We start from the raw sequence: 25,734 nt of genomic DNA on the forward strand, positions 1-25,734 counted from the left end.
ATTCTCTTGATTAGCATGCAATATATTTCAGATCTCATTCTTCCAGTAATCTCGATAGCAAAATTACAATTATTCAATGTGGCTATTCAGCATGGAGAAGATCCTAGAAGTTCTCTCAACACACACCAGAGAGAATGTTACAAAGAGTAATGATGCGCTCGCGGAATATCAATAGTACTGTATTACTTTGTGCATCAATTCTGAGAGTATATAGATGGTCAAGTAGGAAACATAATTCACTCATAAAATTGTGCAGGGATAATTAGTAGAATATAAAGAGATATTACAAGCTCATTGTCAAATTAAATACTTCCCTATAGCAGACAACGTCATAGTCTGACAAGTTGCAGTAACTGAGGCTTGATTAATAATTAAGGAGGGCAAGGAACTGTCATGGCAAGCATTCCAGGACTCTATACATCATTCCACTTGTTCTATGAAAGTATAGGAAGGCATCTATATGATTTCACATACACACAATCATTTACCAATAGCGGCAGTACTGAAACAGAAGTGTCTCCAAACACCACCTGCATATATGGCTCAGATACTGGGAGAACATTTTGCAAAAACTGCTGCCACTGCTAGCCAGGATCTGTTATTTTATCAGTACAGTGCATCTATAGAGACAGGAAAATTAGTCTTGAGATCCAAAAGTTACGAGCCTTACAACTACTCTATCTCCATGTGGCTGCTGGAATCAGTAATGTCTGAGACTTGGGCAACTGCACACAGTCACAACCAAATCTGGAATAGTTTGCTTCAAGATTTTCCAACAGCATCAATGGAAATCCACATCGAATATTTTACTCTAATATGGCAGAGTGGCAACTTCCCCAATTCACTGGAGAGAGGCACTTTTGATACCTCTTTTGAAACGAGGAATGGATCACACCTGTCCCAGTAGTTATCAGAGTATTGCCTTAACGAGCTGTCTAGGAAAGACACTAGAGTGAAAGTTTAAATGTCATATGGTCTGGTTTATAGAGAACAGGGTTCCCCTTAGCCTCTCTCACTGTGGCTTCCATAGATTTTGGTGAACCATGGACCAACTGACACTGTTAAAGGCAGCTATTCAATAGTCCTTCCTACGTAAACATCACTCTATTGACATATTCTTCAATATGAGTAAGGGCCCCCCCAGGGGGTCCACAACTCTTTTGTGGATACATGTGTAGCAAGCACGGGACCCCGAGCTAATATGGCCTTCCTTCCTTTCTGGGTTGCATACCTTCCCTTTCCGCATCATTCCCCATCCCCCATCTTCACCCGCACTCCCCCTCACCTCTGGCTCTTTCCTTCCCTTCTTCCCCATCTGGGAGGATGGTTTGTGCCTACGTCTGGAGACGGACGCTCGTAAATGTACCGCATTCTCTGCCTTCCTTGCTTCTATGTCTTCATCCTTCCTTTGTCCTTCTCTTTTCTTTACCTCTTCTCTTTACCCTTTTCTCTGCTGCGGCGTTTGAGACTTCTCTTCTTTTCTTTCCCTTTCTTCCTCCCTGTGCTTGTCTGAAGGCCGAACCACGCATTTTTGTGCGTAGCCGGTGATGGGTTAACGCGTAATTCCCCGCCCCGGGTAGACAGGTAGGACATGTACGTACCCCCAGGTAACGGCCAGGCCCAGGGAGGGGTGATTACCCGAGCTGATACCTTCCAAAAGTGCTGATTGGTCCCTCCATCCGTTTGTCGGGAGGTGTGCCCTGAGGTGTGAACAATCACCTAAGGCGGGAGTGCCCTCAGAGAGGACCCCCACAAGGGAGGAGCGCGCCATCGGAGATGCCGGTAATCATGGGGAATCTTCTGCAATGGTTTCCTCACCTTCCACTATGTCTGCTCACAAGCGTAAGTTCACTGAGTCTCAGACACAGTCAGTTCTTCCATCGTTGCCACAGTTCCTTGCTGTTTCTCTGTCTGACAAAGGTCACGACTTCTCCACGGTCAATCCTTAAATTATTCAGAAAGGTGTCGACGCAATTGCAGGTCCTGTAAAGTCTTGTTCCAAATTACAGAATGGCACCTTTTTGTTAGAAACAGTCAGTGCCCTCCAGGCACAAAAATTGCTGCGTACTTCAATGCTCCACACCTTCCCTGTCCGGGTTGAAGCGCACCGCACTTCGAATCCATCACATGGAGTCGTTTATACACGCTCCCTTGAAGGATTGTCTGACGAAGAAATTCAGCACTACCTGTCTGACCACGGCGTAACGGCTGTTCATAGAGTTATGAAAAGGGTTGACATGAACCTCATTCGAACCTGCACTGTCTTCTTGACATTTGACAACGTTCAACTGCCATCGAAAATCAAAGCAGGCTATGAGATAATTACCATTCGCCCTTATGTCCCAAACCCTACGCTTTGCTATCGGTGTCAGCGGTTCAATCACACCTGCCAGTCCTGTTCCAATCCGGCCAAATGTGTTACGTGTGGCAAGGATGCCCATGAGGGTGCTTCTCCACCTACATCCCCTCGCTGCATCAACTGTATGGGTGACCACACTGCTTCCTCTCGAGATTGCCCCATTTTTAAAGACGAAAAGCTCATTCAGGAAATCAGAGTGAAGGGAAAGGTGTTGACCTTTGCTGCTCGAAAATTATTCGCCAGTCGAGAGCCCACCATGCCTCAGACAGGAAAATACAGCACTGTCCTTCCTTTTCTTCGGCCAACAAAGGAGGCGGCCACACAGACTTGCGACTTCACCTTTAGTACCATGGTTGTCAGATCGGCCAGCGCAAAGATCGCCCGTTCAACCTCACCACTTTCGCCTTACCACTCTATGGCCCACCCTTCATCGGGTTCTGCTAAATCTCGAGCCCAAAAGTCAGACACCAAGACTTCATAAAAAGAGCTTACGCGAGAAGATTTTTTATGTACCCCAACTTCACAACCATCGGTTCCTCCTTCTTCTAAACATCATAATTCCAAGAAGGCTACAAAGAAACCCAGTTCATCTCCTTCTCCGCCAAGGCGTGTCCTATCTACAGCACCACCTGTCGGAAATTGCACTCTGCCGTCCTCTGTGTTGCCGAGGCGCACTGCTGGTGGCCGATCAACTGGCCCATCGCTGGTGGCAGGTGCTGCTCCTGAACAACCTATGCATCGGGATCTTCTGCCTTCGGCTGCATGCCATTCCATTCTGTCGGTCGCAAGCTCTGAGCAGTCGTTGAGATGACAGCAACTTTGGTCACATTCTTCCATTTTCTGTTCACCCTATGTTCATTATCCACTGGAATATCCACGGCATTCGAGCCAATCGAAATGAATTGTCGATCACCTTATGATCCTACTCGCCAGTCATCTTCTGTCTTCAGGAAACAAAGCTGCATCCCCATGACCGCTTTGTTCTCCCTCATTTTCAGTCCGTCCAATATGATCTCCCCTCTGTTGAAGGCACTCCAGCCCACGGAGGACTTGCGATTCTTCTCCATGATTCCATTATCAGTCAATCCCCTTAAACACTTCCTTCCAAGCTGTCGCCGTCCGTCTTTCCCATTCTGGATACACGTTCTCTCCTTGTACTGTATACATTCCATAGTCCACACCAATGGCACGAGCTGATCTCCTTCATCTTCTTGGTCAGCTTCCACCCCCCTATTTGCTGGTTGGGGACTTCAATGCCCACCACCCGCTTTGGGGATCTCCACATCCTTGTCCACGTGGCTCACTATTGCTAGACGTCTTCCACCAAGCGGATCTAGTTTGTCTCAACACTGGGGTCCCTATAGTTTTCGCTGCCTCCACGACAAAATTTCTCTCATTTGGACCTTGCGGTCGGTACTGTTCCACTAGCTCGGCGCTTTAATGGTTCGCCCTTGATGATACACACTAGAGTGACCACTTTCCATGTGTCTTCAGACTGCAGCCTCAACTGCCATATATGCGCCCGTGACACTGGAAGTTTGCCCAAGCCGATTGGACACTTTTTTCGTATCTAGCAACATTCGATGACAGTCACTTTCCCAACAGTCACTTTCCCAGCATCGACGATGAGGTCACACATATCACAGACGTTATTCTTACAGCTGCGGAACGTTCAATACCATGCACCTCCGAATTGCCCCGGCGCCCTCCAGTTCCTTGGTGGAACGAAGTATGTCGTGACGCATCAGGTGAGCGGAGACGTGCTGTTCGCGTTTTCTGCCACCATCCTACTTTCGCCAACTGTATCCGCTATAAGCAGTTCCGTGCGTGAAGCCGTTGTGTCATTTGCGATAGCAAGAAGGCAAGCTGGAAATTCTTTATTAGCTTATTTAACACCTCCTCGGAAGTTTGGAGTCGGCTTCGAAGGTTCTAAGGCGCGCCTAGTTACTCCCCGGTCTCTGGGCTCACAGTCGCGCATGATACATTAGTGGACTCATCTGTCGCAATTTGTAACTCATTGAGTCAGCGCTTTGCTGAGATTTCGAGCTCTTCAAATTACCCACCAGCGTTTCTCCCGAAGAAACGTGCAGCGGAAGTGCAACCTTTCGCTTTCTCCTCTCAAAATCGCGAAAGCTACAATACTGTTTTCTCCATGCAGGAACTCCAACATGGGATCTCTTCTTCTTGCTCCTCCGCCCCAGGACCCGATGGTACCCACGTCCAAATGTTGCTGCATTTATCAACCCATAGTCTGCGTTACCTCCTTCGCCTTTAAAATCGAATTTGGACCGACAGTACTTTTCCCAGACGATGGCGGGAAGCTATCGTTGTTCCTGTTCCGAAACCTGGAAAGGACAAACATCTCCCCTCTAGCTATCGCACCATTTCTCTCACGAGTAGTGTATGTAAGGTTTTGGAGCGTATGTTGAATTACCGATTAGCTTGGAGGCTGGAATCCCGCAGTCTTTTAACACCTGCCATACGCGGATTCCGAAAGCATCGTTCTGCAGTTCACCATCTTGTTGCTCTCTCCACTTATATCATGAACAATTTTCTCCAGGAACGCCAAACAGTAGCAATATTTTTTGATCTGGAGAGAGCATACAATACCTGTTGGAGGACAGGCATCCTCCGCACACTGTTCACTTGTGGCTTTCGAGGTCGGCTACCCCTTTTTCTTCGCGAATTTATGGCAGAGAGCACATTTAGCGTGCGGGTGAACATTACTCTCTCCCATACCTTCTCCCAAGAAAACGCGGTACGCCAGGGCTCCATGCTGAGTGTTGTACTGTTTGCCATTGCCATAACTCCAATTATGGATTGTCTCCTTCCTGATGTCTTGGGCTCCCTCTTTGTGGACGATTTTGCGATCTACTACAGCTCTCAACGGACCACCCTTCTAGAACGTCGTCTTCAAGGATGTCTCGATTGCCTCCACTCTTGGAGCATCGAAACCGGCTTCCGTTTTTCTCCCAGTAAGACCGTTCGTGTTAATTTTTGGCGACGTAAGGGGTTTCTTCCCCCCACCTCACATCTAGGACCTGTCAACCTTCCGTTTTCAGACGTCGTTAAATTCTTGGGTCTTATGTTTGACAGAAAACTGTGCTGGTCCTCCCACGCTTCCTATCTTTCGCGCTCGCTGTCTGCGATCCCTCAACACCCTCCGTGTCCTGAATGGTACCTCCTGGGGAGCAGACCGAGTGGTCCTTCTCCGACTCTATCGCACCTTAGTGCGCTCGAAATTGGACTATGGAAGCAAAGTCTACTCCTCTGCTCGGCCGTCTATTCTTCGGCGTCTCGACTCTATCTACCACCGTGGATTACATTTAGTGTCTGGAGCTTTTTACACCAGCCCTGTGGAAAGCCTTTACGCTGAGACTGCTGAACCTACGCTGTTTAATCAGCGAGCAGTCCTTCTGAGTCGTTATGCTAGCCATCTGTCTTCCATGCCTGCTAATCCAGGCCATGACATTTTTTTCGACGCCTCCTTGGATGTAGGGTATGAAGGCCGCCCCTCCTCCCTACTACCATAGGGAGTCCGCTTCCGTCAACTGCTCCATTCTCTTTTAATCCGCTTTCCTAAAACCTTCTTGACAACTTGGGGTACAGCACCGCCTTGGCTCTGTTCCCAGATCTGCCTGCTCCGTGACCTTTGTCGATTTCCCAAGGATGGTACCCCTTCACTTGTTCATCGTTTGGCATTTGCTGCTCTATGTGCACAAATGATGGAAGCCACATTTATTTACACCGATGGCTCGAAAACATCGTTAGATGTAGGGAGTGCCTATATTGTTGGTGACACCCCAAATCACTTTCGGCTTCCCGACCAGTGTTCGGTTTATACTGCAGAGCTTTACGCTATTCTCCAGGCTGTCCACTACATCTGCAGCCATCAGCGGATACAGTATGTTATCTGCTCAGATTCTCTCAGTTCTCTCCTCAGTCTCCAAGCTCTTTACCCTGTGCACCCTCTGGTCCACTGGATTCATGACTGTCTGCGCTTGCTCCACCTGGGGGGCGTCTCGGTGGCGTTCCTGTGGCTCCGGGGACACGCTGGTATCTGTGGAAATGAGGCGACCGATATTGCAGCCAAGGCTGCAGTCTCTCTTCTTCGGCCAGCTATTCAATCGATTCCCTTCACCGATCTACAGAGCGTTTTATGTCGTCGAGTTGTTCTTTTATGGCACGCCCATTGGTCGACACTTCCCCATAATAAATTGCGGGACATGAAAGCTCTTCCTTGTGCTTGGACCTCTTCCTCCCGAACGTGTCTTTGGGAGGAGGTAAATTTAACTAGACTCCGGATAGGGCACTGTCTTTTTAGCTATCAACATCTTTTAAACGGTGATCGTCCCCCACTCTGTCCCCACTGCTCTCAGCTGTGGACGGTAAGACACCTTTTAATTGAGTGCCCCTATTTTAATCCGTTACGCTCCCATCTACAGCTGTCGCCTGATATATCGTCGATATTAGCAGATGACACACGCTCAGCCAATCGCATTCTCGAGTTTTAGTGCCAGTGAAATGACGTCAGTCATTTGGAGCTTTTTTTTGGGGACAACCAACCCCTTCCTGTAGTCGATTTTTAAGCATTCCTTCTGCATTTAGTTTCTCCAATTTTATGACTTTCGTTCCCATTGCTGCTGGGTTCCATTTTAGGTTTTTTACTGTTTCCTAAGTCACGGACCGGACGCTAATGACCATAGCAGTTTTGCGCCCTAAAACAAAAAAAAAAAATTATATCAGTAAGGTGTAAGATACTGCTTGGAAACACTGTATTTTGCGCAACTGCATCAGTAGGGATTTTGTGTCTACCTCCCCATCTTTATGTGGTCTTTCCTGTCTCAGCCATTTCCAAGGATCCAAGTCAGTAAATCGCTGCCAGATCATTATTATCAGAGTGGTGTCTCCCTGGACAGTGTTTAAAGTGTTAACCCTCTTTGCCGTAGCCACAAACAGTATCACATCTACGATAATGTGTTCTGTACACTGCTCCTTAATTGTAGACAATTTTGATGTTTTCTGTTCCTCCTCAAATGTGGGAACACACACACATCTGTAGCAGTCTTATAGAGGGGTGGGCTGCAAAGATGGGCTTTCTATTTGATGCGAGTGAGTGTGAATGTGTGTGTGCTTCTTTTTTTTCCATTTTTATTTTACCTGTCTTGCATATGAGGGACACCATCCTACATTTTAGAGACTCGTTGATTTTCCTGGACCTCATTTTCTACTCCTATTGTCACAGTTGCTGCACCTCAGAAGCCTACAAACCAGAACACTCTAGGTACTGAATATCATCAAGTGCCTTAGCCAAGTTCTTAGACAGTGGACAGGGCAGGTCTGTTTGAGATTTATCTGGCCTTATGCTTTTGTGGCTCGACTGTGTGTACCGTGTATTGATTGTTGAGGCCTCATCTTCGAAGATAGTTGGCACATTCCCCTATGAGGAGATTTGTCTGGCCACGGGTGCTTGTAGGACCAGACTGATTGCACATCTCTGTGCTGAGGTCAGGGAACCAGTACTCACCATCCAGTGGCAGCTCCTCATGGTGCAACAAGCACATTGTTCCTCACACCTCCAACTTCATCTGCATGCCATACTGTTGCTCATCCATCTCTGGCTGCGTTTCTCCAACCGTCCATGAATCGCAATTCTGTTAAGGATCTGTCTGGAGTGTATGCTTTGAGTCAGCTTGTGTAGAGCATTTATAACCCCAAATCCAGTGTTCTAACCATCTGCTACCCTGGATACGGCAGACACTCAATGTTATTTTAGATTCAGTGCTTCACAGCAGAGATTGTGGTATTGCTTCTGCTTTAATGTGGTATTTTCTGACATTTTTATGTGAGGAACAAGAGTATATGTAAGTTCAGTTTTGTGGTCTCTGGAGCACATGAGCCTATCTTCCATTGCTAAATTTCTTTTATATTGGAATCTGAGTGATCTTCACTCTGTCCAACATTTGAACACAGTAGATCAGTTAATCCAGCATTCCATCCTCAACTGAAACTACTGGGGAGTAGGATTTAATCTGCTCAGTACCAGGGCGCATGAAGATTGTGGGAAACTAAATATCTGATAGTCCTCAGGCAGAGCTGTTGTAAGTGACTTATTCAATACTTCGAGCACAGCAGTATATTACCATCAGGTCAATCCTGTGACACTCCTACTGTAAGTGTATCTCAGACCAGTTTTATTTTGCCCAACTTGTAGATTTATAGATGCAATAATGTGTGCTGTGTACCATCTGTGTCACTGCAGATATCGCAACTCCTTCTCACATTCCTGTCAAAGTATTTGAGAGCCTCAGTACATAAGCTTTGGATACCAGTTGGGTTGTCCATTGTGTGGCAACTACCAAGTGTTAGATCATCACTGTTTTTGTGTCAAGAAAGTGGTTGAATGTTACAATGCTGCAGCTTTGGTGTACACCTGTTTCCCTGTGCTTACAACTTGTCTTCCCACAAAGGAACATGGGCAACTTATCTGAACTCAAAGTGATGTTCTAAGGCATGTTGACAGGCATGTTAAATTATGTACATCAAGTGTGTTGCCCTGATCACAGTTGGAGACACAAATCACTCTGGAGCTATCTCCCTCACTTTTCCGTGAAGGTGCTAAAAATGCAAAATAATGTTAACTGTCGGCTTGTGCTGTAGCACTTTTGCCTCTGTTCATCAATTGTAACACAGAGTTAAAAATTGTGACCATTTTGTTTCTTGCAACTGTCTTCATGAAAAAGTCCAACAAGAAGTTTATGGCCTTGACATCATCACTAATTACCACTGCCTTTGCAAGCTAATGCAGGCAATGGTGCAGCACAAGCATATTCAAAAAGTGGTGCATGCAGTCACAGAGAATGACAGGTTCACACAGGAATATGAGTAGTTAACTTCAGCTTAACAGTGCCAGATTGAAGTGATGATTTGAGATCTTAACTTCCCTAACTGGAATGGTGGAATACAGCAGCAACTGGCACAATTCAGTACTTACTGCATCGTGGAGAAACAGTCCATGTAAGTATGGAGTTCTGTAGATTACCGTGTAAGCTGTCGTGTGTTAATCACATTAAAATATTCATTTTTGTGTACATAGTTTTCTACATGGTATATTTCATTGAAACTAGCTTCAACTGTGTCAATTTACCAAATGCAAAACTATATTTAACATTTTTTTCTTTGTGTCATTCTTCACTCTTATTTATTTATTTATTTATGAATCTGGAACAGTAGCATTACTTACAGAAAAAATTGCATTAATTTGATTTTGCCTGTTTATTGAAACTAAAGGAAAACTCACCAGTTTGTGCCAAAAATGTTTCACATTTGTGGCACCAGGCTTGGGGTCACACCTTATGGGGCCATGAAAATCGTATATTTATAAAAAATCACAACTAGAGATTGGACAAAACACTTCTTCTATTGCAGTCTTTGACCACCTCCCTGTGTGACATCCCCATTAATGTGACCTCCTATATCTGCACAAGAGGTGAGCCACTCAGATTGTGGGCTCTGAGAGTATTCCTCCATTTCTAAACTTCAACTTACATTTCTGTCTTTCTTATGAATGTTGCTAATATCACCTATAGAGAGGAATAATTTTTTTCACTTTCAGTCAGTGAACATCACATATAGGTAACCCCCCAGGGGGTACACAACTCTTTTGTGGATACGTGCATAGCGAGCACGGGACCCCGAGCTAATGTGGCCTTCCTTCCTTTCCTGGCTGCATACCTTCCCTTTCCGCATCCTTCCGCATCCCACATCTTCGCCCCCCCTCCCTCCCCTTCACCACTGGCTCTTTCCTTCCCTTTCTCCCCATCTGGGAGGATGGTTTGTGCCTACGTCCGGAGACGGACACTCGTAAATGTACCGCATTCTCTGCCTGCCTTCCTTGCTTCTATGTCTTCATTCTTCCTTTGTCCTTCTATTTTCCTTACCCCTTCTCTTTACCCTTTTCTCTGCTGTGGCGTTTGAGACTTCTCTTCTTTTCTTTCCCTTTCTCTTTCTTCCTCCCTGTGCGTGTCTGAAGGCCGACCCACGCATTCTTGTGCGTAGCCGGTGATGGGTTAACGCGTAATTCCCCACCCCGTGTAGAAAGGTAGGACACGTACGTACCCCCTGCTAGTGGCCAGGCCCAGGGAGGGATGATTACCCGAGCTGATACCTTCCAAAAGTGCTGATTGGTCCCTCCATCCATTTGTTGGTAGGTGTGCCCTGAGATGTGAACAATCACCTAAGGCGGGAGTGCCCTCAGAGAGGACCCTCACAAGGGAGGAGCGCGCCATCGGAGACGCCGGTAATCATGGAGATTCTTCCGCAATGGTTTCCTCACTTTCCACTATGTCTGCTCACAAGTGTAAGTTCACCGAGTCTCAGCCACAGTCAGTTCTTCCATCGTTGCCACAGTTCCTTGCTGTTTCTCAGTCTGACGAAGGTCACGACTTCTCCACGGTCAACCCTTTCATTATTCAGAAAGGTGTCGACGCAATTGCAGGTCCTGTGAAGTCTTGTTCCAAATTACGGAATGGCACCCTGTTGTTAGAAACAGTCAGTGCCCTCTAGGCACAAAAATTGCTGCGTACTTCAATGCTCCACACATTCCCTGTCCGGGTTGAAGTGCAGCGCACTTTAAATTCATCACGTGAAGTCGTTTATACACGCTCCCTCGATGGATTGTTTGACGAAGAAATTCAGTACTACCTGTCTGACAAGGCGTTACGGCTGTTCATAGAGTTGTGAAAAGGGTTGACACGAACACCATTCCAACCCACACTGTCTTCTTGACATTTGACAAAGTTCAACTCCCATTGAAAATCAAACCAGGCTATGAGATAATTTCCATTCGCCCTTACGCCCCAATCACTACGCGTTGCTATCAGTGTCAGCGGTTCAATCACACCAGCCAGTCCTGTTCGAATCTGGCCAAATGTGTTACTTGTGGCAAGGATGCCCATGAGGGTGCTTGTCCACCTTCATCCCCTCACTGCATCAACTGTATGGGTGACCACACTGCTTCCTCTCGAGATTGCCCCATTTTTAAAGACTCATTCAGGAAATGAGAGCGAAGGGAAAGGTGTTGACCTTTGCTGCTTGAAAATTATTTGCCAGTTGACAGCCCACCGTGCCTCAGACAGGAAAATACAGCACTGTCCTTGCTTCTCCTCGGCCAACAAATGAGGGGGCCACGCAGACTCGTGACCTCACCCTTAGTACCACGGTTGTCAGATCAGACAGCATGAAGATCACCTGTTCAACCTCACCACTTTCACCTGCCCACTCTAAGGCTCACCCTTCATCGTGTTCTGCTAAATCTCGAGCCCAAAAGTCAGACACCAGGACTTCGAAAAAAGAGCTTACGCGTGAAGATTTTTTTTGTACCCCAACTTCTCAACCATCGGTTCCTCTTTCATCTAAACATCATGTTCCCAAGAAGGCTAATAAGAAACCCAGTTCATCTCCTTGTCCGCCAAGACGTGTCTCATCTACTGCGCCACCTGTCGGAAATTGCACTCGGCTGTCCTATGTGTCGCCGCGGCGCACTGCTGGAGGCCGATCAACCGGCCGATCGCTGGTGGCAGGAGCTGCTCCTGAGCAACCTATGGATCAGTATCTTCTGCCTTCAGCTGAATGCCACTCCATGTTGTCAGTCGCAAGCTCTTAGCAGTCGTTGAGTTGACGGCAATATTGCTCACATTCTTCCATTTTCTGTTCACCCTATGTCCATTATCCACTGGAATATCTGCGGCATTCGAGCCAATCTGGATGAATTGTCAATCCTCTTATGATCCTACTCGCTGGTCATCTTCTGTCTTCAGGAAACAAAGCTGCGTCCCCATGACCACTTTGTTCTCCCCCATTTTCAGTATGTCCGATTTGATCTCCCCTCTGTTGAAGGCACTCCAGCAAATGGAGGACTCATGATTGTTCTCCATGATACTCTACATTATCACCCAATCCCCTTAAACACTTCCTTCCAAGTTGTCGCTGTCAGTCTTTCCCTTTCTGGATATACCTTTTCTCTTTGTACTGTATACATTCCATCGTCCACACCAATGGACCGAGCTGATCTTCTTCATCTTCTTCGTCAGCTTCCACCCTCTATTTGCTGGTTGGGGACTTCAATGCCCACCACCCGACTTCGGGATCTCCACATCCTTGTCCACGTGGCTCACTATTACTACACATTTTCCACCAAGCGGATCTAGTTTGCCTCAACACTGCAGACCCTACATTTTCGTCTGCCTCCACAACAAATTTCTCTCATTTGGACCTTTCGGTCGGTACTGTTCCACCTAGCTCGGTGATTTGAATGGTTCACCCTTGATGATACTCACTCGAGTGACCATTTTCCATGTGTCTTTAGACTGCAGCCTCAACTGCCATATATGCGCGTGCGACACTGTAAGTTTGGCGAAGCCGATTGGACACTTTTTTCGTCTCTAGCGACATTCGATTGCAGTCACTATCCCAGCGTTTACGATGAGGTCACACATATCACAGATGTTATTCTTACAGCTGTGGAACGTTCAATACCATGCACCTCCGAATTGTCTGGCGCCCCCCAGTTCCTTGGTGGAACGAGGCATGCCGTGACGCAATACGTGAGCGGCGACGTGCTCTTCGCATTTTCCGTCACCATCCAACTTTGGCCAACTGTATCCGATATAAGCAGTTCCGTGCGTGATGCCGTCGCGTCACCCGCGATAGCAAGAAGGCAGGCTGGGACTTCTTTACTAGATCATTGATCACCTTCACTCCCTCCTCGGAAGTTTGGAGTCGAATTCGATGGTTATCTGGCGCGCCTAGTTTCTCCCCAGTCTCTGGGCTCACTGTCGTGCATGATGCAATAGTGGACCCCGTCGGAATTTCTAACTCATTGGGTCAACACTTTGCTGAGATTTCAAACTCTTCAAATTACCCGCGAGCATTTCTCCTGTAGAAACGTGCAGCCGAAGTGCAACCTTTCGCTTTCTGCTCTCAAAATCTTGAAGCTATAATACTATTTTCTCCATGCGGCGACTCCAACATGCACTCTTCTTCTCGTTCCTCAGCCCCAGGACCGGATGGTATCCACATCCAAATGTTGCTGCATTTATCAACCCATAGTCTGCGTTACCTCCGTCGCCTTTATAATCGAATTTGGACCGACAGAACTTTTCCCAGATGATGGCGGGAAGCTATCGTCATTCCTGTTCCGAAACCTGGAAAGGACAAACATCTCCCCTCTAGGTAGCGCCACATTTCTCTCACGAGTAGTGTACATTAGGTTTTGGAGCGTATGGTAAATTGCCATTTAGCTTGGTCGCTGGTGGCCTGCACTCTTTAAACACCTGCCCAAATGCGGTTTCTGAAAGCATTTTTCTGCAGTTGACCATCTTGTTGCTCTCTCCACTTACATCATTAACAATTTTCTCCGGTAACGCAAAACAGTAGCAATATTTTTTGATCTGGAGAGAGCATACGATACCTGTTGGAAGACAGGCATCCTCTGTACACTGTTCTCTTGGGGCTTTCGAGGTCGGCTGCCCCTTTTTCTTCGTGAATTTATGGCAGAGTGCACATTCAGAGTGCGGGTGAACACTACTCTCTCTTGTACTTTCTCCCAAGAAAACGAAGTACCCCAGAGCTCTGTGCTAAGTGTTGTACTGTTTTCCATTGCCATAAATCCAATTATGGATTGTCACCTTTCTGATGTCTCGGACTCCCTCTTTGTGGATGATTTTGTGATCTACTACAGCTCTCAACGGACCATACTTCTTGAACGACGTCTTGAAGGATGTCTCGATCGCATCCATCCTTGGAGCACCGAAACCGGCTTCCGTTTTTCTCCCAGGAAGACCGTTTGTGTTAATTTTTGGCGACGTATGGAGTTTCTTCCACCCTCCTCACATCTAGGACCTGTCAACCTTCATTTTCGGATGTCGCTAAATTCTTAAATCTTATGTTTGACAGAAAACTGTGCTGGTCCTCCCACGTTTCCTATCTTTCGTGCTCGCTGTCTGCGATCCCTCAACACCCTCCGTGTCCTGAATGGTACCCCCTGGGGAGCGGACCGAGTGGTCCTTCTCTGCCTCTATCGCGCCTTAGTTCACTCGAAATTGGACTATGGAATCACAGTTTACTCCTCTGCTCGGCCGTCTATTCTTCGTCGTCTCGACTATCCACCACCATGGATTACATTTAGTGTCTGGAGCTTTTTACACCAGCCCTGTGGAAAGCCGTTATGCTGAGGCTGCTGAACCTTTGCTGTCTGATCGGCGATCTATCCTTCTAAGTCGTTATGCTAGCAATCTCTCTTCCATGCCTGCTAATCCAGCCCATGACATTTTTTTCGATGCCTCCTTGGATGTAGGGTATGCAGGCCACCCTTCCTCCCTACTACCACCGGGAGTCCGCTTCCATCAACTGCTCCATTCTCTTTCCTTCCACTTTCCTAAAACCTTCTTGACAACTTGGGGTACAGCACCACCTTGGCTCCGTCCCCGGATCAGATTGACCTTTGTCAATTAGCCAAGGATGGTACCCCTTCACTTGTTTATCATTGGGCATTTGCTGCTCTATATGCACAAATGAAGGAAGCCACATTTATTTACACAGATGGTTCAAAAACATCTTTAGGTGTAGGGAGTGCCTATATTGTTGGCGACACCCCCAATTTATTTCGGCTTCCCAACTAGTGTTCGGCTTATACTGCGGAGCTTTACGCTGTTCTCCAGGCTGTCCAATACATTCGCCAACATCAGCGGATACAGCAGATGTTACCTGTTCAGATTCTCTCAGCTCTCTCGTCAGTCTCCAAGCTCTCTACCCTGTCCACCGTCTGGTCCACCAGATTCAGGACTGTCCGTGCTTCTTTCACCTGGGGGGCATCTCGGTTGCATTCCTCTGACTCCCGGGACATGTTGGTATCTGTGGAAATGAGGTGGCTGACATAGCTGCCAAGGCCGCAGTCTCTCTTCTTCGGCCAGCTATTCAATCGATTCCCTTTGCCGATCCACAGAGCATTTTATATCGTTGTGTTGTTCTTTTATGGCATGCCCATTGGTCGACACTTCCCCATAAAAATTGCGGGATGTGAAATCTCTTACCTGTGCTTGGACCTCTTCCTCCCGAACGCGTCATCGAGAGGAGGTAATTTTAAGTAGATTGCGGATAGGGCACTGTCTTTTTAGCCATCGACATCTTTTAAGCAAAGATCCTCCCCCACTCTGTCCCCACTGCTCTCAGCTGAGGACAGTAAGACACTTTTGAGTGCCCCTATTTTACTCTGTTACTCGCCCATCTACAGCTGTTGCCTGATATATCGTCAATTTTAGCAGATGACTCATGCTCGGCCAATCGCGTTCTCGAGTTTATTAGTGCCAGTGAGATGACGTCAGTCATTTGAAGTCTTCTTTTTTTTTTTTATTTTTTTTAATTTTTATTTTATTTTTTTTTTGTTTTACTTTGGGGACAACCAACCCCTTTCTGAAGTGGGTTTTTAAGCTTTCTTTCTGCTTTTAGTTTCGCCAATTTTTTGTGTTTCGTTCCCATTGCTGCTGGTTTCCATTTTCATTTTTTACTGGTTCCTAAGTCATGGACCGGGCGCTAATGACCATAGCAGTTTTGCGCCCTAAAACCAAAACAAAAAAAAACAAAAAAAAACTTATAGGTAAATAGTGACAGTCTTTCTGCCTCCTTGTAATTTTGTTCTTTTGTTGACAGAATTTCCCCTTTGATACAGTCAATATTGTTACATTTTGCTCAACAGAATTCAGCATCTCACATCACTAGCTCCTTTCAAAGATTAAATTATTTATCCTTTGGTCATGGAGAAATGAAGAGTGATAACATCCTTAAATTTTTATTTGCACTGCATAATAATGATACAGGTGGTAATATACTTGGATGCTTGGTATGTTCTCTCAAAGCATTAAGAAGTGGAGAAACTGAACTGTGTAATCAGACACACTGAGGGTGTCCTGTCGTAGCCATTATCCTGAGACTGTGAATAGTACTGACTTCATTACTAATGCAGGTTGTTGCGTTACTGCTTGACAATTGATTCTATAGCAATTAGTGGACATTGGAAGCGTGTGTGTGTGTGTGTGTGTGTGTGTGTGTGTGTGTGTGTGTGTGATCAACACCTTTATACAGTCAGAGCTGTGCTGAAGATAGATTCCATAAATGTTCACGACAGGTGACAAAATTCAAAGAAAAGCCATTTTATCTTAACTGTAGGAGCAGTTAGTGGACAGTAGGTAGGTCTTCCTATCATTGATTGTTGTTCATGATGAACCCAATGAGCAGAGCACGTTAGCTTTTACCAATAGAAAATAGTTGCTGTACAGAATACTGGCACAAGTCCGTACATTGTGAGGAAAAACAATATAGAAAATAATACATGCAATATGAATGGTGACCAATACTGAAACTGAATTCTAACTCGGCCCAATAAATATGCAGCAAGCAAAAAATATAGGAATATTAGTTAGTGAATAACCTACATAAATAGCTACAGGCAGATGTGACACACACATAACTGCCAATTCTGTCAGTTCACGCCAGTGTGCGTATGTCATGTTGAATGAAAGCAGCAGTTGGGTGTAGGCATGAGGGGAAGTGACTGCAAGATACAATTATGGAAGATACGAGTGCTGTCTGGTGGAGAGTTCAGGGACTAGATGGAGGCATGAAGACTGCCAGATACGGCAGTGGCAGTGTTGAGGGGGGGCTGCAGCAAATGAGAGAAGCAAGGAAGGGAAAAGGTACAGTCCACACACCACCTTCCTCCGCTAACCCCACCCACCCACCCACCCACGATATCTCCCCCCCCCCCCCCCCCCCCCTTGTCCTAATGCCTCCTCCCAGTTTGTACTCTCTTACCCTCATTGTGTGTCATCCTGTGCCAACACACCTACTCTTCTCTCCTTCCCAATTACCTGCTTCTCTCATTTTCCACTTGTCTTGCCCACACCCTGCCCTACAATCCCTTGACACTGCACATGGCAGTCTTCGTGCCTCCCTCTAGTCCCTTCATGCTGCAGGAGACAGAGCAAACACCCTCCATTTACCTGTATGTTGCTAGCCATAGCCATTTCTATTCCCCGCCCCTCTGCATGTTGCTGCTTGTGTTCAACATGAGAGTGGTAATTCATTACGTGCTTCCAGAGATTGCAGTCATGTGCATGAGGTGTGCTTGCTGGAGTGAATGAAACTGTGTTTTCGTTTCTGATGAATGTGTCGGCAGAAAAAAATCGTAAGAATCTTTTCATTGTGCTTGTCTGTGACTCATTGTGTCGTCTTTTTGATGAGTAGACATGTATTATTTTGCTTCTCCAATCCCCAGTTCTCATTGCTTGGTAGATGTAGACATGATAATTATTTTCTGTGGCAAATTACAGTTTGGTTCCCATATAGCTAAAAATCTTGACACATGATTGTTGGTTATAGGATTAACATTACTTCACTAGTGTGCCACTATAGCCACTGCAACTGCTGTGTATTTAGGGATAAAGGAAGTTAAGAAATGCTAGAATGTTGAAGGCAGAGCATTTTCTCAATGTTTTCTAATTCAGTGTAGGAGAAAGAAGCATCCTAACAATAATTGTCATATTTATTCATACAAAAGCTGTGGTCCTGTGAAGATCACTCAATGGTTCCACAACATGAAAGTTACTATTTTCATATGATTCAAGAAAATAGATTAAAGAGATTAACTTGTGTAAAGGAAAATATTACTCCTCACTTTCAGTTACTAATTTAGACAGACAGAATAAATGTGCCACCAACAGTGAAAAAGACAGTGTTTATAATAGGCTAGACAACAGCTTTGCAGGTGGCAAAGTCAACAGTGAGAGAAAAACTGATCGAGGTGTGACTCTAGCGGGCCATTCCAACTGCACCATCATTTGTTAGCCATTGCTCCTGCACCCACAGTAGCCTGCATCACTCAGCCATCTACTATTGTGACACTCGGGCAGATTATTTAAGCAGCATTTCTACGAAGATCTTAATTTAACCTTTTAAGACAAATAAATAAATAAATATTTTAACTTCTCATAAAAAAATTCTTCTTTGAAAGAAAGGACAAAAATTAACATAATTTCCAGCACTCTAGCGGCTTTCATGGCTCCCAGCAACAAAAGCCTTTTTCAGAGAGAAACAGTTTGAAATAGGAACAATATGTATTGAAGAAGTTGTTTAGCACTTGAAATATTTGTATGAATGATTAAATTAGTTTTTCTCAGATGAACAGCAGATTAAATATCAGACTTAATTGTGTATTAAGAACCCATTTATGGGCATTGCATGACCTTTTATGATTTTGTCAGAAGGATATGAAATTTTTGTTGAACTGACGGTGAGACGACTTCATCCAATAGAATGTTAACTAGGACAACATGGCAGGAGCACCACCTTTATGAAGAGAATATAAGCATTGCTCCAGCTAGCTTCAGCTGAACTAGAGAGCCCCACTAGAAGACGAACCATGATCCATTAATTAAGCCATGACTTGTGACCTATACTTTTTACTTACATGGAAATTCTATAAATCGAAGGACATTGATTATTTGGATGGTACCAATTCCTTGCGATACTTCACTGTGAAAAGGCAAATTATTGTCAATTTAATTTACTGTAATACATTCCCTTAATATTATTTGCTTGAATATTGTCTAGCTATCTGAGAAAACAGCTTCCTAGGAACCCCATATAAGACAAGTGGGTAGGATCCAACATTGCCAATAAGTTACGGGAGGAAACCCAGTGGCTGGTGGCCATAGAATTTTCTTTTGTGGTTTGCTGACACCTTAATTCTCTCTCTTGTCTAGCAGGTGTGCTACTTGCTAATCAGTGTTTTCAGGTGGGTGTTGCAGATATTTTCTTTGCTTTTGTACTTATTTTTCTTGCTTGCCTTGTCTGTTTCTTGCATTTCTCTGTTCCAAAATGCCCACCTTATCTATCCCACCACCTGCTCAGTTTCCACAGCAGCCAGTGTTAAATGAAATGCAGCTAATGCAGATCTACATCTACATATACATCTACATCCGTACTCCGCAAGCCACCTGATGGTGTGTGGCAGAGGGATATTTCAGTTCCAGACTAAGCAAAAGTCTACACTGCTCGACACAGTGCAGCAGCTAATGTCCATTGCTGTGCACCTGACAGAACGAGCACCTCCTACCTCAACACCTATAGCTATTCTGCCTTTTTGCCAGTTTCATGAACAGGAAGGTGAATGGCTCAAGTGGTTGCAACAGTTTGAAGGCCACGTAATTGTTTACAATGTACCAGGTACTGTGAAACATCCCTAATGGTAGGAAGTGCAGTGTTCCATTTATCTCGGAAGTTGTTCCCTAATTCCACACAGAGTGAACTTCCTTGTGAACAGGTTACAGATTCACTAACTATTATGACCAACAAGTGAATGTGGTAGCAGCTAAAACTTCATTTCAGATGTTATGTTACGTGATGCCTGATGTCAAACTCAGAGAACATATTTTGATACAGTCGGGTCCATCATTTCACCAGGCAGTGCAAATACTAGATAAGTAAGATTCAGGTGACCATTGGCTGATAAATTTGAGCAGCCAGCTATTTGTCGGGTTGAGTTCCTTGTTTGCCAATTCGGCAGCGGCTTGTGCTCATCACACGGAGTAAACAACGCTCCACACTGCGTAAGCATCTTGCGGCTACACAGGCAAACAGAACTAAGTCTTGCCCTCAGTGTTGTTCACAGCACAAATGCCTAGACTGCCCCTCCTGAAAAGATCAGTGTCCTGCTTGTGGCAAGAAAGGACATGTGCAATCTCTATGTTTGCAATAGAACAAATATAAGAATTTGGCCCCTTCACAAAAATCTAGTTTCACAAGTAATCAATGCAGTGTACTCAAAACCTACTGCAGACATCAGCAAAACTATCAAACAAGCAGTTACTTCAGAAGTACGCCACACCAACAAGCTTTTTGTTCATTTGCATCTTTTTGGTAAACATGTGAAATTTCAGTTTGACATGGGTGCTTGTGTTACATTGCTGAATCGTAACATGAACTGTGAGGCTCTCCATGCCTATCTGAAACTAGCATGCACCTAACAGCTTATAATGGACAAGACCTTCCCATTCTTGGAAAATGTACTTTGTGTGCCATTTATCGCTCACATATGCGAACTGTGACTTTCACTGTTCTACAATTGCGTAAATGTGAGAACATATTTGTCCTTGATTCATTTTATTTGTTTAGCTTTAAAATTCAGGACAATTTGTTGTCAGTGACTCTATTCAATGCAGAAAGACAGTGTAGCTAGCTTGTTGAAAGAATTTCCTGAACTCTATTCTGAAGGGTTAGGCAAGGCTAACAATTTTGTTGTGCATATTACTACAAAAGACAACACACAGCTGAAATTTTTCTGGGACAGAACTGTTCCCATTGCATTATACAACTATGTGGCTGCTGAACTTGAAGAATTACAAGATTGCTGAGGTATGGCGCCCATACATGCTAGTCGGTGGGCAAGTCCACTGGTTTTGATCCCCAAACCTTCAGGTCACATTTGCCTCTTTGTTGACTTTAAGTCTGCCGATAACCAACAAACTGTGATTGATTTTTATCCATTGCCGCAGCCAGAGGAACTCGTGGACAGATTTGGCACTGTTCACTACTTTTCAAAAACTTATCTGCATGACAAGTATCTTCAAATACTGCTTGATGAAGAATCTCAAAAGGTGTGTGTAGTGAATGCTGATTTGGGTCTATTTAAATACATGCATTCGCCTTTTGGCAGTGCTTCTGCACCCACCATTTTCCAATGGTATTTAGAACAGCTGACTGCACAAGTGCCATACTGTTCAAACTAACTTGGACAGCATTGTTGTAGCACACCTGAAGAACACATTGCAAATTTGTGTGCTATGTTTCATGTGTTATCTGATGCAGGACTAAAGTAATGAAAGTGCTGGACAGACACACAAACATACACACACAATTCAAGCTTTCGCAACAAACTGTTGCTTCATCAGGAAAGAGGGAAGGAGAGGGAAAGACGAAAGGATGTGGGTTTTAAGGGAGAGTGTAAGGAGTCATTCCAATCCTGTGAGCAGAAAGACTTACCTTGATTGAAATGAGATCCATCCTTCATGAAATCCACTCCACCAAGAGTGTCTTTCCGCCGTCCACCTAACCTTCGTAACCTGTTAGTTCATCCCTATGAAATCCCCAAACCACCTTCCCTACCCTCTGGCTCCTATCCTTGTAACCACCCCCGGTGTAAAACATGTCCCATGCACTCTCCCACCACCACCTACTCCAGTCCTGTAACCCGGATGGTGTACACGATCAAAGGCAGAGCCACGTGTGAAAGCACCCACGTGATTTACTAACTGGCCTGCCTACACTGTGATGCATTCTATGTGGGAATGACCAGCAACAAACTGTCCATTCACATGAATGGACACAGGCAGACAGTGTTTGTTGGTAAGAGGATCACCCTGTGGCTAAACATGCCTTGGTGCACGGCCAACACATCTTGGCACAGTGTTACACCGTCCAGGTTATCTGGATACTTCCCACCAACACCAACCTATCCGAACTCCGGAGATGGGAACATGCTCTTCAATATATCCTCTCTTCCCATTACCCACCAGGCCTCAATCTCCGCTAATTTCAAGTCGCCGCCACTCATACCTCACCTGTCATTCAACATCATCTTTGCCTCTTCACTTCCGCCTCGACTGACATCTCTGCCCAAACTCTTTGTCTTTAAATATGTCTGCTTGTGAGATGTCTGCTTGTGTCTGTATATGTGTGGATGTGTGTGTGGATGTGTGTGTGTGTGTGTGTGTGTCTTTCTGCTCCCGGGATTGGAATGACTCCTTACCCTCTCCCTTAAAACCCACATCCTTTCGTCTTTCCCTCTCCTTCCCTTTTCCTGATGAGGCAACAGTTTGTTGTGAAAGCTTGAATTTTGTGTGTGTTTGTGTGTCTATCGACCTGCCAGCGCTTTCATTTGGTAAGTCACATCATCTTTGTTTTTTATATATATATATATGAAAACTGAGTTTAAGTATCTCGGTCATGCCATAAACAGTCAACATGTATATCCTCTTCAGCCACATTTGTTACCCATACAAGATTTGCCAGTTCCTTCCAATGCCACAGAATTGCAATCGGTCTTAGAGAAAATGAACTATTTTATTTGGATCATACAGGATGCTGCACAAATTGCAACTCCATTGTGTTGCAAGAATGTCCCCTTCGTTTGCACAGATGGGTGCCATGTAACTTTTCAAAAACTTAGATGCATTGCTCAGTGATCGATGCTTAGCTCACTTCTATCCTGACAAACCAGTTGTATTGCAAGTTGACACATCCTCTTACAGAATAGGTGCAGTGCTTTTGCACATAATTGGTGACAAAGACAGGCCTACTGGTTTCACATCAAAATTGTTGTCCAAAGCTCAGTGTAACTATTCACAAATCGAAAAAGAGGCTTTGGGTATTGGGTATGGTGCCAACCAAATTCCACCATTACTGGTATGGCAGAAAATTCTTCTTGGTAATTTATCACAAGTCTTTGCCATCCTCATTTCATCTGACAAAACCAGCTCCTGTATGAACTGCCCAAAAATTACGAAGATGGGCTTTGTTGTTGTCCCAATACCAATATGAGATTGTATATCATCAGATGGCTCTACATGGTAATGAAGACACACTTTCATGTCTTCCAATTGCCCCTGATCCAGAATTTGACACTTCTGCTGCATTTTGTTGTCACATTGATGTTCAGGATTCTGAATTGCTTCAATCATTTCTAGTGAACTATAGGAAAATTGCACAGGCCATGGAAGTTGATTCAGATTTGAGCATTTTGCTAAAATATGTTCACACATCTTGCCCTCATTCCTCGCATAGCATAAAGAACACTATAGTGCACCAACGCTTCGCACATCAGCATAGCCATGCTGTACAGAAAGATGTGATTCTTGTTCAAAATGACAGTGGCAAGTCACATGTATTGGTCGCCAAAGCTAAGAGTGGGTGGTGGTGGTGGTGGTGGTGGTGGTGGTGGTGGTGGTGGGGAGAAAGTGTTGCAGTTACTTCACCATGGCCACTGGGGGATTGTTCATATGAAACAGTTAGCACATAGACACTGTACGTGGCAAGGTATGGACACCCAAATAGAACAGATGAAGTAACAGTGTCATGCATATGTGGAAAATCAGTCCACTCTGCCACAAAAATTCTCTGCTTGGCTTAAGTTGTAATCACCATGGCAATGTGTGCCCGTAGACTTTGCGGAACCATTTTGGAGCACTTGTTGGTTGATTGTGATAGACTCTTATAGCAAGTTTCCTTTTGCTGTGTCAATGAACTCGACACCATCACATAGAATGATTCAGGTTTTTTCCTCAATTTTTTCCCTCAAAAGTTTACCTGAAGTAATAGTGTCAGACAATGGACATCAGGTCATGTTAAATGAATATGAAACACACTGTGAATGCAGCAGCATACAGCGTCTAACTAGTGCATCATTCCATTCACAGTCAAACAGTGACTCTGAACATTTTGTCAGAATGTTCAAGCAGCAGATGGCTAAACTTCACTCCGCGCACGCCAGGGATCAAGCATTGTAATTGTTTCTTGCCTCCTATCGCTTGGACCATTGCCGGCAGAATTTCTTCATAGCCACCACCATAGGACACTGCTCCACCCTACTGCGCATCCATCATTGAAGGAAGACAGCAAGAATCACTTCATGCCACATGATATTGTCCTTCACATGGTTTTTAGTGGAAGCAGACTGTGGGCGTGAGGTAAGGTTGTTCATCGACTTGGTGCTTGCATGTGTCTCCTTTCAGGTCCAAACGGTTTGCAGTGCCAACATCAGAATCAACTTTGCCACTGTCCTCTTCCCCCAGATTCACAGATCCAGAAGACAGCATGGACACAATGGCCACCAGAGGGTGTCATCACGACACTGTGGGAAAACCCCATGGAGACAAAGCCTTCACCTCCTCTGCTACCTTTTGTGTTTCCGATAGAGCTGGGCCCATCCACATTGCAGAAGTCAACGTCCTCCCTCTCCAGTTATTGTCCTCCAGATTTGGACGAGTACTCCTCTGGTGCACGTTTCTGCCTGAGTGAAGGCCAGATGGCAGGGTACGACTGGAAGCTTGACATCCCCAGCAGTCACAGCTTCTGCTCCAGCACTGCATCTGCCCTCCATCCTCCCCCACCATTGTTGCACCACTTACACGATGATGGTCCTTCACTTTGGGGGGGGGAGGAGGAGGAGGAGGAGGAGGAGGAGGAGGAGGAGAAGAAGAAATGTTCTGGTGTAACGTCAAGTGCCGGCATATTGGCCTGGAACGTAACAACAGAGAAGGTTGTGAGATGGTCAGCCAATCAAATACTGACTAGGAAGACACCACGACAGGAGTGGCACCTATACAAAGAGAATATAACCGCTGCTCCAGCTAGCTTTGGCCACACTAGAAGTCCTGCACAAGATGATGAGTCGTGATCCAAAGATACAGCTGTGATTTAGTATATATTGAAGGACATTGATTATTTGCATGTCACCAATTGATTGAAACATTTCATTGTGAAAAGGCAAAGTTAAGTACTGTCAACTTAGGAACCCTATAGCAGATGAGTGGGCAGGATCCCACAAACAATAAATACATACTCAGTGGACTACAGACCAAACCTATCATGATAATTCAACGTAAAACCATCAGTACTAATATTAAGTATCATCCCAGGGGCTCGCAGCTCTTTTGTGAGCATGTCCTTTTATACCACTTGTCACCAACCTTTGCAGCATTACTTCATTTCTGTGCTGCATGCTTTTACTTCCACTATCTGTTTCTCCCTCTGCCACTACATTGGATGGTTTCCTTGGTGCCGATCCTGCTTGGACTTGGTCCATGATATAGCCTTGAATTACAACTTCTGGCATATTCTACAACATATCATCAAATAAATATGTGGCTCCATTGATGGGTATCACCTGCCACCAGTTTTCAAAATTTCAAAAAATCTGGATTGTGCAGGAAAGGTCACCAAATCCATAGTGTGCTCTACCTTATGCCTTCCATCCACATCTTCTTCTTTTTCATGCAGTCATACACCTTTAAACGCAGCACTGTAGCCATCCCATTGTAGTGGTGGTGGGGGTCAGAAGCTTCCTGCTCAGTAAGCACAGGGATCACACTGTTGGTGCCTGAGCTGAAAACTCCCTGTGCTTGCCAAGCAGTATGTGCTATGCATGACTGGGGCATCGTACCCCAAGTAAGGGATTACTGACCAGGCAGGCATTCTTGAGTCTGGAGGGCAAGAATGGGGATAGGCCACATTCAGAGTTGGTGGCATCGTGACAGATCAGCCCC

Source organism: Schistocerca serialis, chromosome 4 (assembly GCF_023864345.2).
Source record: "Schistocerca serialis cubense isolate TAMUIC-IGC-003099 chromosome 4, iqSchSeri2.2, whole genome shotgun sequence".
NCBI lineage: Eukaryota > Metazoa > Arthropoda > Insecta > Orthoptera > Acrididae > Schistocerca > Schistocerca serialis.